General features: G+C 44.0%; 1 long non-coding RNA gene across 1 annotated transcript; it reads left to right on the top strand.

Annotated features, from left to right (window-relative positions):
• Window positions 1-14,040: 14,040 nt before the first annotated feature.
• On the top strand, window positions 14,041-16,872 carry LOC144411587 (uncharacterized). Its single transcript, XR_013468772.1, has 2 exons — window positions 14,041-14,318; window positions 15,859-16,872. It is a non-coding gene; the product is annotated as an uncharacterized LOC144411587 (long non-coding RNA).
• Window positions 16,873-17,242: the final 370 nt, after the last annotated feature.

The raw sequence follows: 17,242 nt of genomic DNA, 5'->3' as shown, positions 1-17,242 counted from the left end.
CAGTTATAAATGAAAATACAACACAAAATAATTGACTTAGTTATGTAAAGCAAGTGTCGCCAGGCTTTTTGAAAAATCTATTTTATCAACAGCGGAAATTCATATTCCGCTTCAGCGTTGGAAAATTGGACTTTAAAGTTTGTTTTTTAACAAAACCCGATGTGTCACCTGTGAAGAGGACGGTTTAAATGTGTCCCTTCAAATTGATGTTCCATTGAGCAGAGCGGAGTGTTGCTTTCAGACCAAAGCAAAGGTTTTATGATCAGCCCAAACCGTCATCGCTTTGTTTCACTGTTTGTTTTCTCTTTTTATAAAAGATCAAACAAGTGAGTCACCGGTGAAAAGCAGTCATGTTTTAATGCACCTTTAACAACAGCTCAGGCTGCGCTCATTACGAGACTCACAGCGTTTGTTGTCAGTAAAGGTTAGTGTGAGAGGAAGAGACGGATTTATACTCAACACGTATTCACAACACACACTTATTTAATGTCTTTGACGCCACCGGTCACATATTTTATCATCAAATGGATTTTCACTATTTGTAACGTAACGCGTCTTGTGATAAATAATGTCAGAAAGATTAATCCTGTGACTTTGATAAAACACGGGTGAGAATATACATCGATGGCTTTGTTTGTATCTTGTAATTGTGGGATGAGTTGTGTCACGTCAGAGTGGTTATAAACAGCAGTGGAGGGTTAAACGAATGCACACCTTAGAAGGGTTTTTTTCCTGCTTGGCAGCCACAAAAGGAAAATGTAATCTCCAAAGCCGCCTTCCAAGGAATCTGATTTCAACATTTCCCAGCGTGTGACAAATGTTTTTTTTTGAGTAAATTCTTTGGAATTTATGAAGTCACTCTCATTATCTCCTCCTTTGAGAATAATTAAAAAGGCTTTGGAGATGCACAAAGCCAGAGCTACACATAAATCACCGGCGCGCAATTAAGAGATTCAATACGCAATCCGAATACCGGGGTTATTTTTATCTGAAATCCACGTTAATGGGTGCACGTCACTCATGGAGGAGGGAAGGGGGGGTGGGGGGGGGGATGAGTCCCATGAGGAGGTTTTCTAAAGACTCCTCCTGCTTACGTCAACGGGGCTTCTGCTCACGACACGAGCTGCTTGTGTCTCCTGTGCTGAGAGAGAGACTCACCTGCATTGAGATGCAAACACCTCGTGGAATAATGCGTATGAGAGTGACTCACCGGAGAGAAGTACATAATAGATCTTGCGTTGACGATGACGTGGGTTAAGCCTCCCTCACATGTCGTGCACACACACACACAGAATGAAGCCAGTTACTTTATCCATGTATTTGTGGTTTGTCCAAAGTCAATAGTGCTTCTTCACCATGACTCATAATTGACTCGATGCTTGCTGGCCACTGTATTACTCAGGGAGGGGGGTTGCACAGCAGCGATGCCGATGAGGCACATGGAAATAATTGCGTGTCTGGCGGGGAGTGTGTGTGTGTGTGTGTGTGTGAGTGCAGCTGAAGAGTCTGGTCCGGAGTGGACATCATGGGGCGGACGGGTCAAGAGGGGAGCAGTCATGTACATAAACCACACAGACGGAGACACGCGTGTGTGCATAGGTAGAACGGGGGGGTGGGGGTTGGTAGGTGGGAGGGGGCGTCGTGTTGCTGGCAGAAATCCTTGGAAAATAACAGGCACGGAGGGGAAGTCACACAGAGCAAGCAAAACAGAACTGTAAAATGCCGATAACTAAATGATGTGAATGTCCTGCAGGAGGAGAGCCTATAAATAAGTGAGGAGAAGTGTCCTGTACTGACGCACAATTTGCCATAACTCCTGGCCCTCTTCCATCATTGGGAAAACCCTTTCTGCCATAAGAAGGCCTTCATGGCCGCTTTAAAACCGGCATTCAAATCCATATACGCCTTAAATTTAAATCCATTTTGGCACTGAAATGGACTGAATAGATTTGGAAGGTCAGGAAAGTAAGAGCGTTTCTGAGAAACTAGCATTTAATACGATCCATTCCTGGTAACATTGGTATTTATTTTTCAAGTTAGTTAACTACGGAGTAAATGAGAGGTAATCAATTGTAATTTATTAACACATTCCTACTAAACCTGTACTCAGACAGTGTCTAGAAACTGTTAATATGTTCAGATATGAAAAAACATGTAAGAAATTAACATTTAATAATCCTGTAATTTTTTGTATTATATATATTTTCTCTTATAATCCTACACAGGTTATTATTTTCACTTTTGTCACTAGTCTATCAGAATCACATATGTTATTACTTGTATGTATCCATAAGCTGAGTACTTCATTATCTTAACAGGAGTGTTTTCACACATACCCCACATAACTTAACACTGATAAATCCAGCTCTGTGTACTTTCTGAGTTCATTAGGTCTGTTAAAACGTGCGTGACAAGGATTTTTAACTCCTGGTTCTAATTATTCATAACATGTGGTCTGCAGTTTAATAATACAACAAGGGCTGCATATTGATTAGTGAGCTCATTGTGATACCAGAGGACATCATTACACACGTCAGAAGCATTAAAGCCTCATAAACTTTTATCTGCCACCGTCATTTGGTTTCTTCACGAGGGTCCTGACGAGGACGATCGTCAAACTGTCAGTGAGTCAGTCTGAATAAACGCAACTAAAATGACTCATTTTTAATGTCGGTCTGGACCAAATAAACCCTTACAGTCATTAAGGACAAGACCATCACATTTGCTGACTCAGAAAGACCTTCACCCTCACGAGGACCGAGGTGTTTGACCCAAGAACAGTTTGACTTATTCATTTGAGAATAAGAATTGAGGACAAGAGGACGAGCGAACGGGACTCTGCAGAGAGGAGACCTTCAGGGAGGAGCTCCCGAAACCGGCTCAGAACAGGAGATTCTTTGGTGAGGACATCAGATCCAGATTCAAGACGAAACGCTATATGAGCACTCTAAATGTTCGCCTGCAGGGGTTACAGCCAATCTGTATGAATACTGTCTGTTGGAATGGCTCTACGGGGAGGCACTGCCTTCCACCCGGGCAGAACTAAAGGTTCTGTCTGTACATGAAAGAGTAACCCACACAGAAAAAAAGTGTTGCCACGTAACGGCGCACCGTATCAGGGCCGGCCCGCAGCAGCTTCCACGCGTTCATCTGCGGTGCAACGTGTCAGCGGCTTCAACCAGTAAATGACCCAACATGACAACAGTCGTAGGGATGGCGGCGGTTTTCCCTCCAGCTTTAGAAATTGTCTAGAATATTTGCGACTCCCGTGGATTAAAGCGAAGTGATGAGAGAGGCATGTGAAAAGAACATGTTCAACACTGGAGCAACCGCAGCGGCTCAAGATATGAGATCCAATCCGCAACGCCTGGATTGCAAGGTTTTCTTTTACAAAAATACGCTTTATTTGCGCCTTGGCTGGCTTTGTGTGCGTTTAAGGTCAAAATAGACGGAAAGAGGTTAAGAGAAGTACACTATTGCTCACAAGGTTTCTGTAATTAGTAGTAATTATTCCTTGGAATTATTTCTTGTGTCAAGCTCTAAATATTCCTGACACACATGCTTCCTGTTAGATTGTAGATTTAGTCTCTACCTCCAGGCAAAGTTGATCCCCAGATTAACCTGTTAAAGGTTAGTGTTTGGCTCGACCCCAAACGTACCCCCCCCGCCCCGAGTAATGTAATGCTTGCGAGGAGTTGATTTAACACAACTTTAAAGAGGAATATTCTCTGTGTGAGTAGGATATAAACTGAAATGATACTCGCTCGCTCTCCTTCAGTGGACAGTCGGCTCGGTCGTGCCCAGAGGCCTCTGTCTTACACACGGGGATGCCATGTATCACTCTCGTCATCCTCCACGGGGGCGTCATGTCTTTAGGATCCACCAGCAGAGATCTTCAGGAGTAAGTCTTACTTGTATCTTCCACTTGAGTTCAAAATGTCCCTTTCAGCGTTCTCACAAATACAGTCTGCTGAAGCTGTTTCTCGTGGGAGGCAATGGTGCTTTGCCTCTTTCATCATATATTTGTGCTTTGCTAAAAATCTGCCCTTCTGACAAACAAATGTAAACCAGTGTCTTTGCGCGTGTGTTTGCGCGTGTGTGCAAATGTACACGTGAATGAGAGCTCGCCTGAGAGGAACCTCGAAGCCGACCGCATGAGAGGATGCTGATACGGGAGCGGCCTCCCTCCCAGCTCCTCTGGCTGCCTCCTCCCCCCCCGTCGAAGTTGGCGTTGAGGCAGCTGGAAGCCGGAGACGCTGCGCGGACGGATGAGGCTCCAGCCCGGAGGTGACGGCGGCAAGGCGCTGTGTGTGAGTCGGGGCGGAGGAGAAGGAGAGGCCTCTGGCCGTCCCACTGAATGCATCCAAGGTGACAGCCAGAGAAGAGGTGGGCCCTCGGGCGCGGCGCCCGACGAGGGAGCTGGAAAAGTGAAGCGCGAGAGTGGAGTGAAAGTAGATTTTTCTCACTCGGCGGCTGGTGTTTATTGTGTGTACGAGTGTGTGATCATGTGGTGTAAATGTTAAGAGCGGCCCGCGGTCGCGCTGGCTGTGCACCGCGGGGGGTGATTATGGCTCTACCATCCGTCTCACAGGCAGCCTGCAGAAGCTGCAGCAGCAGCGATGGAGGTGAAGGGACGGGGCCTGTTTGGGAGACGTGATGGAAAGAGGGGGGAGTGAAGGGGGGGAGTGGGGGGGATTACGCGCCGACGCTGATTAGCTGGCAGCTTAACAACACGCTGTGTTTCCCATCTCATCGTCGTCACATGACCTGGGGCTGATTGGGGGAAATGAAATGGTATTTTTGATTATTTGCAGAGAGGGAGGGAAAGTGGAGTCGGGCTGGTAGCTGGTACATGAATATTCAATTCAGGCACTTACAAGATGTCCTACTTGGAGAGGGATAAGTGCCGAGGCATTTTACTGCTGTAAATGCACTCATTTCTGTGCCATATTTACGAGATATTCTGAAGGATTGGTTTAGGAGTATAAATAATTTACTTAAATGTAATTCGGTACTTTTGCATATGTAAATACAGAAATCTCAGCGGTCTTGTTTTAAATATGAGCAATTACAGAATTGTGATTTATTTTTGATGCTTCTAGGTGGAGTTACTTTTCAATGAAAAAGGGGCTTATTTTTGACTTCATCATTATTATGATGTGATCATCTTGGTTGTTTCTTCTTCTTCAAGGTTGATCATCTTGGTTTGTTTGTATCTTCTGTGTCCTGCAGAGACATTACAGCCATTACACAACATATTATTTATGATCTTTTCAATAAATGTAGGGCCTGAGCAAAACAATACCATCTTAAAAAAAAATCGTCAGTATCAAAATCACCAAATCTAAGATGGAGTGCTTGTATAATACAAGTGGCGTGCTCCATATTTTATTAAGCCACTGCCGTTCTCCCGGAGATCCACGTGATTGTGGCGAGGTGGCGACTGAGTGTCGTGCTTCGGAGGATGAATGGCAGCGGCGGCTCGGCGTTTTCTGGCTCATTGCTTCCAAAATGACTCTCCCAGTATCATTGTCAACCAGTGCTGGGAGGAGAGGGAGGATCTTTATCTCTTTTCTTTTCTTTCCTGCTCCCTCTCTCTGTAGTGCAATGGCTCGGCCCTTTTTTTTTCTTCTTTTTTCTGGCTCTATCAGGCTTTCTTTCCGTGCCGCTTTCTCTCCCTCTTCTCGGAGCGCAGAGCTCCCACGTCACCGCTTCCCCGGGCTGCTGGAGTGGGGGATGGGAGAGAGGGAGGAAGGGAGGCAGGGAAAGGAAGGGAGGGCGAACAGATAGTCGGCCAGACGAGTGGGGAGGCGGTGGAATTTTGCAGGTTGCCACGGTGAGCGAGTCGATCGCATTGAGCCACTTAGCCGCCGCTTGCAGCAAGCCTCTCTGTGCCCTTCACCTGGCAGACGGAGGAGGAAGACGGGAGCCAACGTGGGTTCTTTATCTGTGCTGTTCACTGGACCCGCTTCCCTTGGTTACGGTTGCTATGCCTGTCAAGCTTCCCATTCCTGCATGGCACATATGCAAGCTTACAATGGTAACAGTGCCACCACGCAACACATTCAGGGTAACTTCAAAGATATAATGGAACTGGGGGAGGAACGACCTTCGCCGAGGCCCATCCCTCCCGAAAATGTAACGGGTTCTTCATTTGGCACATTCTTATGGTCTCATGAAAATCGTTTTTCTGTATTGTTACTGACGAACCAGCTGAACCCCAAAAAAAACAACTTTCCTCATCCTCGATGTCACAGAAACGTCTCATTGGTAGCCAGCGACTGTTGACAGACAGACTGACAAAAACTGTCACCGAACTGCCTCGTTTTCTGATCAAAGGCCGAACCCGAACATCAAACGTACATTTTTAATTTCAGTATTTTTCAATCAATATAGTTTGTTTCTACAAAATGTGAACAAAGCAATGATTTCAGTAAAGATGATCAGGGTGAATAACTGTAAACAACACAAACCTCCAGAGTTTGCCTACTAAACATCCCTTGTACTAAAGCCCCCCCCCTGCACACCACTTTGTCGTGCTAAAACTAGTGACTAATCTATGATTAGACAACTGCTATTTTGGGAGGGGTTTGCGATCCATATATTAAACAGCCCTCATAAACAGAGTGATGATTTACACAAAGCAGTCAAAGTCCACCCGGCAGCAGCAGAGACAGGAACCAGAACACGAGGGCTGCAGCGAGTTGGATTCCTGTGAGTGGAAACACATCGACGTATCACAAGAACAACCGGCCCTCTTATTATTGACACTTTTCTCTCCCGCTTTGCGTGAGATTTAGAGGCCACGTGGGGCGCGTTGTGCCTGTGTGAATATCACGTCTGTTGTGTGTCATGGAGCGAAATAGGTGTGTGACCACAATATCCATGCAATTGTGTTGGGAGAGCGAGAGAGAGAGAGAGAGAGAGACTGACTATCTGTTAACTCGTCCAATGTCATGCAAATTACGAGCTGCAGGCCTGTGTCAAGCGAACAAGGCCATTGATTGGAGTACCTTGCACGGTTCCTGCGTGCCACTCAATGATATCCTGTGGGGGAGCAAATTTGTTTCCTGTGATTGAATTTAAATTTTTTTTCTGAGGGTGCTGGATGGTGTTTAGTATACGAGACTCAAAAGGAGCAGCGGGAGAAATGACGCGAGGCAAATAAATAAAAATAGCTGCCACAATGAGAGGGGTTTCGAAAGCCATTTGATGGAGAGGGGCTATTTGTTGGTTCATGTTTTACTGGTTTCCAGAAAATCTTTTCCAGTCCAAAAGGGGAAACTACTTAATATAATCTCCTTAAAGAAGATATATTGATGATAAATAGTAATAAATGGTTGAAGGCTGAGGCCGGGAATATTCCATGCTAGCTTTTGTAAATGAATCCTATAAAAACCGTCTGTGGAGTCAAAACTTCATTTCAATTGTCCTTCATTGTTGTCCAAATGCTGGTTCACTGGGTGACACGCTCCTTCACCAGAATGTAGTTTATTTTGAGTCAAATACACGGTCCTGCTGCTGTCAATACTTTTCTACAAAATACCAGTCCTCAGTATGGACTAATGGTTTGGGAAGGGAAACACCACATGCTCTGTGTTGGTGTCTTTGTCATTGATTTTATACTATTTCCCACTTCCCTCCATTGCCAATTCTTCTCTTTCAGTCCTGCATATGATTCCTGCTCATCACAATAGTGAAAATATAATTGTTTCTTCATACCAATCGATGAAAAGGCCCAACAATTTTTTTTGATCAAAAGCAAAGATCTAAACAAAAAAATGCAGTTGATAACAGAAGACTGACAGAGAATAGGGAAGTGCCATGCATGGATATTTCAAAGAGGAAATGAAGGATAACGAAGTGCACTATTTGTTCCCTTTCTCAGCGCCCTTTCAGAGCTGCAGCCTCTCTGCTGCTGGTATTAATCACCGCTCTTCACAGCCCCGTCCTCAACCACTGTGTTCAACTTGACCTTTTCCTTCTGTTGGCCGCTTCCACTCAGAAACCCAGGAGCCTTTTGATATGCGGGAACATTTTCTCTGACCAGACATCTCGCACCCATGGTTACAAACTGAAGGAGAGTACGGGGGAGAAAGGGGTGATTGTGGTGGGAGGGTGGGGAGGCGGGAGGGAGGGGAGGGGGGTATAAAGTGTGAGACGGAGTAGTCTGTCCGCTGGTGCGCGCGCCACACACGCACTGTACCTGCACCCCCTTTAAGAATCTTTCATCAAATAATATCAAACATTCTTTCCTCAATTTCTTCTTTAATCAGAGACGCACAGATAAAAGAAGGGCGGGTATCCTGCGCCACGGAGCGATCACCGGAGAGAAACTACAGCATTAGCGCTTTTTAAATACACATTAGTGTGAGAGATGGTGAGAAAAATTAGATTTGAGTCTGTGGGAGTTTTTAAAATAACACTTGAATTTCATTCCGAGTAAAAGAGCCGCACAGAGATGAGAGGTGGAGCGCCATTGAAGCATTAACGGCAAATTAGCAGGAGTGGACCTGAGCGAAATTAGATTTGATTCAACGGCTGAGGGGGGGGGGGGGGGGGGGATGGGAATTATGCCTCAGATTGTGGGAAAGTATTGCTATGGATGAGCAAGAGATGGAAAAGGGAAAGCAAAAAGGAAGAATATCATTCAATGAGCCGCCCCCTCCGCCCAACGCTCTGCTCACCTCTTCAGACCTCCTACAAAGTGTGTTAATGACCCCGTAAATAACTCAGTCCCATCTAGACACACAAAAGACAACAGGACTTTCCGCTGCTGCTGTTTCATTTCAATGCTCTCCGTTTGGCCGAGTCACTTAAAAGCTGAAAAACATCATTAACACCCAATAGCTTCCCTTTGATGGGCGCTGCATGCCCCGCCCCCACTAGTGTGTTAATCATCTTAAACAACACAGCGTTTGACTACGGCACGTTCCCCACAGACCCCAGAACAGGTTGCCATTAGTGGGATCATTTGGGGATCACATGCTTGTTAAGTGCGGGTGTTTAGTGTGTCGTTGAAGAACAAACAAACGCGTGAGTTTGGCGACAAAGACGGGAATTAATATCCGAGTGAGGGCACAGCTGGGCACGAGACCAAGACGGATATGAACAAAAACAACAATAAAAATGACGCACACACAATAACACAAACACATGTAGATGCGCTGGGTGACTGTGGCCAAGTGGCGGCGCAGAGAGCGGCCGAGGGGCCAGAGAGGGACAGACGTCTGCACATCCAGCCTGATCTCCAAAACCTGTTCGTAGAAATGTATACGAAAATCTTGAACATACAAATTCGTAGTGAAACATACTAAATAAATACGGACTGCAACTGATGACGTCACCCTATTCAAAGTGAATGGGGACCTGCACCCCGTAAACACACTACGTGAAGTCTAACCATGTAAAATAAACGTGTTATGATTGCATTTTTAACGAGAAATCAATGTTAACTTGTAAGAATAGAATACTAACCCTAACCCCCTCAAAAAACCCAACATGGCGGAGAGACGTTCACTCAAGAATCCGACATGGTCCGCCATGTTGTTCCCTCAAGGGGCGTGTTTAACCACCGCCAGTTCGTATGTATTGTTACGAATTTGTATGTTTTTGTACATTTTTACGAACAGGTTTTGGAGATCACGTTGCACTGAGTGACTTAGAAGCCATGTTCAAGTCCACAACATAGAGAGAGACACAAGAGGCCGATCTGGCAGCATGAGAAAGCAGCGCACATTCACTCGACACACACAAATGTGCGCACGTCTGCACACTTTTCCTCTCACACACACACACACACACACACAGGGGGGAGAGGGTGGAGCGGAACCAGGAGGTCTTGGCTGCCTCTGCTCCACGTGTCCAAGCTGTCTTTGGGGCTCAGAGAGCCGACTGATTTATAAGACGGATCATTCGTGTGCAGATGTGTGTGTGAGAGGGTTTGTTTGAGGGAATGAGAAGAGCAACGGATACACACATATGTACGAGAGAGTGAAGGGAGGGTTGCTTTGACTTTTAGAATTAACTTTCTTAACTTAGCATCTTTTTATTTAGCAGATTTGGTATCATCTCTAAGTAAACTAAGTAAAGTCAGAGCATTTGAACCTCTTTATTTGGCAGTTAAATATACAAAATGTCTCTATTTACACTTGAGAAACTACAGCCTATAGTAGACACAAGGAAGTCGGTTCCTGAAGTGTGTTGAATATATTATTTGGGTACTATTTGGGAAATAATACCAATAATATATATTTTTAACATATTGCATGACTTAATTCATGCAAAATTGCCTCATTTCCAGATTTAAGGAATTAAATTGGTTAGAACAATGTTCTTAGTCCCATATGAAGTTGTCAGCTTTGAATTGGTTTTTTTTTTGCATAAAATGGAATTAATTCAACAGTGAAAACGTAACCTGGTAAACCTCGTGCTTGCAGCAGCGTTTGAGTCTTTAGACAGACTAGCCGGTACTTAACATGCATTTTAATTTCTCTTTGATACACTTGTATTTCTCATGTGCAGCCTGTCAGTGGAAATCTATCCTCTATTTGCATAGTATCATTGGAATATATTTTGCTTACGAAATCATTCAAATGAGCAACTATTTGCACAAGTGTGTAATGTGTGCATGTACGGGACATTATGTGCGCGCGGAACCATAAATATATGTCTCTCTCTCTCTCTCTCTCTCTCTTTCCCTCCCCTCACAAACAGAGGCCTGCAAAGGGAGAAATGTGGGGAGAGAAAAGCAGTGAAGCGTGAATTATGGATTTTGAAGGATTTCCCATTGCTTCAGGAGTGTGGATGTACAGAGAGAGACGGGGAGAGAGAGACGGGGAGAGAGAGAGAGAGAGAGAGAGAGAGAGAGAGAGAGAGAGAGAGAGAGAGACACGTTTAAGCCACAATAAGAAAAAATGGCAGGTTAAATAAACCTGGGGGGAGAAAAATCGGACATGTTTGCTATCGGGAGCTCAGGGGCCAGATAGGAGCGAGGGCAGCCACGTCTGACCAGTTCAACACCGCTTTTTCCACAATTTGGACTTTCTCTTGCGCCGCCCGCCGTATTTCCCCCTCAGGCCGCTGTGTGAAACGAAGCAGAGTCAGATGGTGAATGCTTAACCATGTGTGGCAGCAGATCAAAACATTTTTCTGGTGGAAGGGCTTTAACACGGGCAGTAAAACTCTGGACGACTGATAACCCTCCACACACATCTGCGTTCACACGCGCACACAAACACGCGCACACATCCCAGGGGTTAGTGGTTAAAGATTACACTTAGTGCTGCACGCTAACCGCCAACTTAAACACATTCCACTCCTCCCTGTTCTCATCTCCGCTTTTCTTTATTATTTTCTGTTACTGCATCTTCTAAATGTACACACAAGCATACACAAGTGTGTGTGTGTGTGTGTGTGTGATTTACGGTCACACTCAATCCTGGCAGTAGATCAGGGTCTCACTGCAGCTCAATCCCGGCATCCCATCCCCATGACACACACACACACACACACACACACACACACACACACACCCCATGAGGATTATTTATGTCCTTAACAGCTGTCCACAGAGTTTCTGCATATTTTAGTAAGTGTCCCTGCTGGTAAAATGACAGATTTAGTGGATGAGGTCCAACTCTCTGATTGGAAGAACTTAAAGTGGGTCTTGAACCCTGCTTTCATTTGCATATTGAAAGAGTCTAAACTACAGCAACACCCTCCCCAAAAAGTCTGGAATAATATATATATATATATATATATATTGTCCCGTGCAATAGCACGGGCTCGACTCGTGTGTGAATGTGTGTGTATGCACACTCGACTACTGCCCCCCCCCCCCCCCCCCGGGGGAAACACTGTGGTCCATCCATCTATCTTAGACACTTTGCTTAAAATAGTTCAACATTTCAAGGCACACGCTTACTTGCAGCCATGAGCTGGAGCTGGAACGGGGTTAGAAGTTTAGGATTAGCCCGGTGGAGTCCTCTCATTTATGTGCATGTTGACTCTCCGATGGGTAACTGTGAATCCGGTAAACCACATACGGTCACCAAATGGACGGGTTAATTAGTGATCTTCAGAGCTGTCAGAGTGAAGCAGTAACTCTAGAGCTCTAGTTTTATTTCTACAGCAAAAGTCTGAATGTCCTAATGTTGCCTGTCCCTAAGAAATACACAAACGTACATCTCTTTTCCATTTCATCAAAATGTGTTGATTTTCAATAGGATTTTCTTCAAGGTAGAGAAACACTACAATAAGAAACTTAGTGGAACTTGTGCAGGAAATTATTGTTTATTAAGGCGTGACCTTCCTCCATATGTCCTCTGTAACATTTATGTAGTAACGAACCATTTAACTTATCCATAGTAATACAAACAATGGTGTAATCATCATTTAGTATGACGCCAATATAAAGACTTTTTCTTTTTCTTTCTGCATTTTTCTGTCTGAAACGTGAGCCTCTGAGGGTAATTGCGCTCGTCGATGACGTGTTAAAATAAATCCTGCCGGCTGCCAAAGAGCAACGTCAGTAGTTACGGCGTAACGCCGAAGTTCATACCATCTTATATCTTATATGTCTTATACATCTATAATCTTCTACCGGTGTACCGTTTGAAGCGGTATACCGTGCAGCCCCGTATACATGTTAATCATAAACGCTCGAAGCTCAATGTCTGTGACTGAACTTTAGGTTTCAGACTGTTGGTCAGCTGACAAAATCACATTGTTTGCACAGAGCTGAGCAGAAAAAGTGTGTCACCGTTTCCCCTCAACTGATCCAATGTCACCAAGTACACACACACACACACACACACACACACACACACACACACACACACACACACTACTACATGGCTTATGCTGTTTGTCTCATGTAATGACCACCTAGGGGAAGATGTGACTTAACTGTCCCGGACACGTTGTCCTGGGGACATTTAGTTCCTCTCGATGGCTTTTGCTTACACTCGACTATAATAGACAAACAAATCCTCAATAACCTTCTGTCTTTCAAAAGAGGAAGCTGACAACGATAACAAACGAATGCACAAAATACACATAAACACCTGAAACCACCTAAACTTCCAGCTGCTTCCTGTTATGAAAACTAATAGCTGATTCTCACGGCTGCTTGCTGAAAATGATGGATATTGTTGAACGTTCAATGATCCTGAAATTATTATATTATACTTTTTGTAAAAAACATCTGTAATAAGTCAACACGCTACAGAACTCTGTCTGTACATTAGTTTGAAAAAATAAGAGTCTAAAAAAAGTCTAAAATAGTTTCGTTAAATACTTTGCTCACAAACGGGAGATTCTGAAAGTCCACGTAACCCGTTTTACTGTAATTAAATCTTGTTGAGGTGTTAATGTCTCCTGATGCATTTCCCGCAGAAACATGAACACTGAAACCCCAATGAATTAATGGTAATGTATATTTCTCTTTCAAGAAGGTGGATTTTATATTCAAAAACAGGGCTTTAAATGTAACTAAATATGAGACACAGAAAAAAAAAGTGAAGTTATTTCAAAGTCAAAATGAAGGAAGATGAAGGAAAATTAAACACATACATTTAAAGTTATGTACGGCAAAAAAAGCCATAGACTTTACGGATCATGTGTGAAACAATCCGTTTGGTTTCAGAAGCCAAGACGTTGAGACAAACTACGGGACGGATTGCACCGACAACCTGTACAGACCCAAACATGAACAGGGAGCTGTGATACAGATGCAGGAGGGAACACCCCGGGCGTTTTTTCGGTCACACACACCAAACCGTCACAGAGTGGAACGAGTCCCCCGAAAGTGAACAGAGCTTGTTTGTGCGCGTTGTGTGTGCAGCAGGTACACACAGCGAGCTGCGTCATGTGGCCTCTGCCCCGGATGCGTCCTCGGCTCGACTGAGCCTCTCCAGTAATGACTGTGTGGTTGGTGCTCATGCCTGTGTGTGTGTGTGTGTGTGTGTGTGTGTGTGTGTGGTGCATAATAATTATAGCCCCCTTCGATACACTTCAAACTCAGTCAGACGTGGCGTCTCTAACCCACAGAGAAAAGTGAGTCCACGTGTGCGCGCCTGACCGTCCCCCTGTCACGGCCCCTGGGAGACACAGACTGTACTCACAGCTGGGGAAAACATCAGACAGGTGTGTGTGTGTGTGTGTGTGTAGAGCCACGTTGGAGTCCGCAGCGAGTGCGCACACAGTAACTGTTACATAAAGCTCCGCTGCAGCGCGTCCTTATCTATCGACATCGTCGAGATTAATTGAAGTTTTACCAGAAAGCTGCAACACGCCTCGTCGTTGGAGGTGTAAAGGTGAGTAATGTGCACGGGAACAAGGCAGCGCGTTCGGACTGATTAAATCCTGAGGGAAGTGCTGACGTATGAAATGGAGTATACGGGTTTAATGGTGAGAAACCTGATCCACGTACGTGTTTAACACGAGTGATCACATGCATGAAACGTTCACATCGAGGAGCGGGCTATTTGGACACTTAGCATGTCATAAAGTATATATGAACAATGAATGTAAGACATTTATGATGAAAAGATGTGAAACAGAATTTCAGATTTAGCTATATTCAAATATATGAATATTTCACATGGAAATATATATATATGTATGTATGTTGTTTGTGCTTTTAAATAGGGCAAAATATAGTATTGTACAGTTTTGAAAAAAACATCAGCGAGAGTGATGGAGGACGCTTGGACGTGACAAACAACTAGAAAAGAATGTCTAGTTTGAGCTTCTTTTTTAAGTTTTCATGACTAAATAAAGGAAATTTTATTTTGGTTAATCAGCATATGTTAATTAACGTATTAAGGGTTGAAGAATTTAATCTTTGGCAGATTATAGTCAGTCATTTATAAAAAATGAAAGTGGATAGTGAAGGATTAAGTAATGTGTAGCGGTTGCCATGAAACTTTCCATTATGTCAATAGGAAGCAACTGTGGCCTCACAAGCTGTAATATTTGACATTTCTTTTGCAAAAGTGTTTTTCGTATATGAAGTGGAAGCAGTGTATTCATGAGCTTCCTCGGCATTGTTTGAACTTGTCTTACAAACGCTTGAATGTCAAGGTTGTTTGCTTACATGTAGAGGTTTAGCTGTAGTTCAGTTTAGCAACTGTATTCAGTCCCTCCGGAACGTTTGAGTAGATACTTAGAAACCGGTGCGTCCGGTGCAACCGGTTGGAGCTTAGCAACAGCAGATACAAGCGGCTCCTACTCGATCGAGAGGCCAAGCCGAGCGGAGTGGTTGTTTCTGCAGTGACAAGTCAAACTCTCGGCTGGGACAACACATGAGCTACAATGACGCCCCGGAGCTCTGTGGAGCTGCACATCCGTTAGAAATGCGGGGGAAAAAAGGGACAGTGGAACATCTGGTTGAAGTCCTCCGATTCACTGCAGCACTGCACAAATAAACACATTGTACCTGCTCTTTGGGACTTCACACTTAAACACATAAACACCCCCCCCCACACACACACACACACCATAATGTGGTCAGTGCAAATTCACACCGTGCACCGTCACACTTGAAGGGAGTTCACTGTGCTTTCATTCTGCAAAGCACATTTCTCCCTCCTTTCCGTCCGTCTCTTAATTGCTGTTAGAGATGACTAAGTGTAGCGATGAGTCACTACAGGTCTCAGGAACACACACACACACACACACACACACACAGACAGACCGGAGACTACGGGGGACTAACGGGAACCAGAACAGGAAAACAAAAATATTTCCGTGGTTGAAAAGAGGAACCTGCTTCCAGTAAAAGTAAAGAAGAAGTTAAAGAGGGTGTGTGTGTGTGTGTGTGTGTGTGTGTGTGTGTGTGTGTGTTAATTAAAGCTGGGAGGAGATCTTTGGAGGGGAGAGTGAGCTGCCAAAGGCTTCTGGCAGATGCGCTGCAGACTTCCGCCTCGTTTCAACCGGCTCCAACCGCATGATTTGCTGCAGTGGGACAGCTCACATCACTCAAATATGTATAAATACTCACTGGCTCTTGTACATAAAAACATGTTACCACATCAATTACATCCATTTAATGAACCATAAAACACTCTTCTTTGGCCTTAGGTCAAACAACAACTCTTCCACACGAAGGTTTGTCCCCATCTTCTCCTTTCTTACTGTTTTTACGAGAGAAACTTTATGAAAAGACGTAATAAGATGCAGCCTGTGGTTGGAAGCATTTTTAAAAATTTCCTGGCAGAAACTAAACACTCGAGCACAGCTGATTGGTTGTTGTTTGGCCAGTGAGGTAAACATTCCCACCAGCGCAGCAGCTTTTACATTTCCATGTTTCAGGACTGAAACACCACGGTGTTGGGTCTGAGTCAGAGGGTTACAAATCAAAACCGAACGTTGTTGGGGGAGAATTTGTTGCGCTGCAAATTGTTAATGTCTCCAAACGTGTTGGAAGAAGATGCCACAGCTAGATGGACCTTGTTGAGTTAAGTGAACACACACAATCAGCCAGAATGCAAAGCGACATCAATGTAACGTAGTTACTTAATATGTATATTTTCCTTTTTTCTTTCAGATTGTTCTTTAATGTACTGTGGTGCTCTGGTGATAAGTAATAAGTTGATGTACTTGACCGAAAATGTAGTTGTGTTTGTGATTTTTAAAGCTGAAATAGGGTATTTTCAGGTTGTCAGCTTGTATGGGGTTGTAGATCATAATGTTGATTTCAGTTTGCTGTCTTTGCAGATACCATCATGTTGATCAAAACATTCCTGTCATCCAGCACCAACCAAGATCTTTGCCACTGTGATAAGATGTGAGCTTTACATGTTTTAAGTTTACTTTTGATGCCAATATTTCATGTTTACTTGGAATAAATATGTATTACAGTATGGATACAATTGTCTGTGTGTTTTTCCCCCTGCATAGATATGCAACACTGGTAGGAGTTGGTTAAAATCAACACTCTTTGGAGTGATTTCATAATCAACATAGTGTAAAGTAGGTTTAACACTGGAAAGGTTATTTCTTTTATAACTCTTTAGTGTTACATGTGAATAACACTATGGGTGTTACTTCTTACATAGTGTAAAACTTGATTGACACTTCTTAGAGTTAATATTATTACACTACACTGCACCTAGTGTAAAATTTTAACTCTTACCAGAGTAAAATTGACTCTGGAAATTTAACTCTGTGTTCAGTGTACATTTAACACTCTGTAGATAGGGACCATATGTTCACTGAGGTAGTGTTAAAATTGACT

Source organism: Gasterosteus aculeatus, chromosome 9, assembly GCF_964276395.1.
Source record: "Gasterosteus aculeatus chromosome 9, fGasAcu3.hap1.1, whole genome shotgun sequence".
NCBI classification, from domain to species: domain Eukaryota; kingdom Metazoa; phylum Chordata; class Actinopteri; order Perciformes; family Gasterosteidae; genus Gasterosteus; species Gasterosteus aculeatus.
The sequence above is the reverse complement of the archived record's forward strand: the minus strand, read 5'-3'. Positions and strand labels throughout refer to the sequence as shown.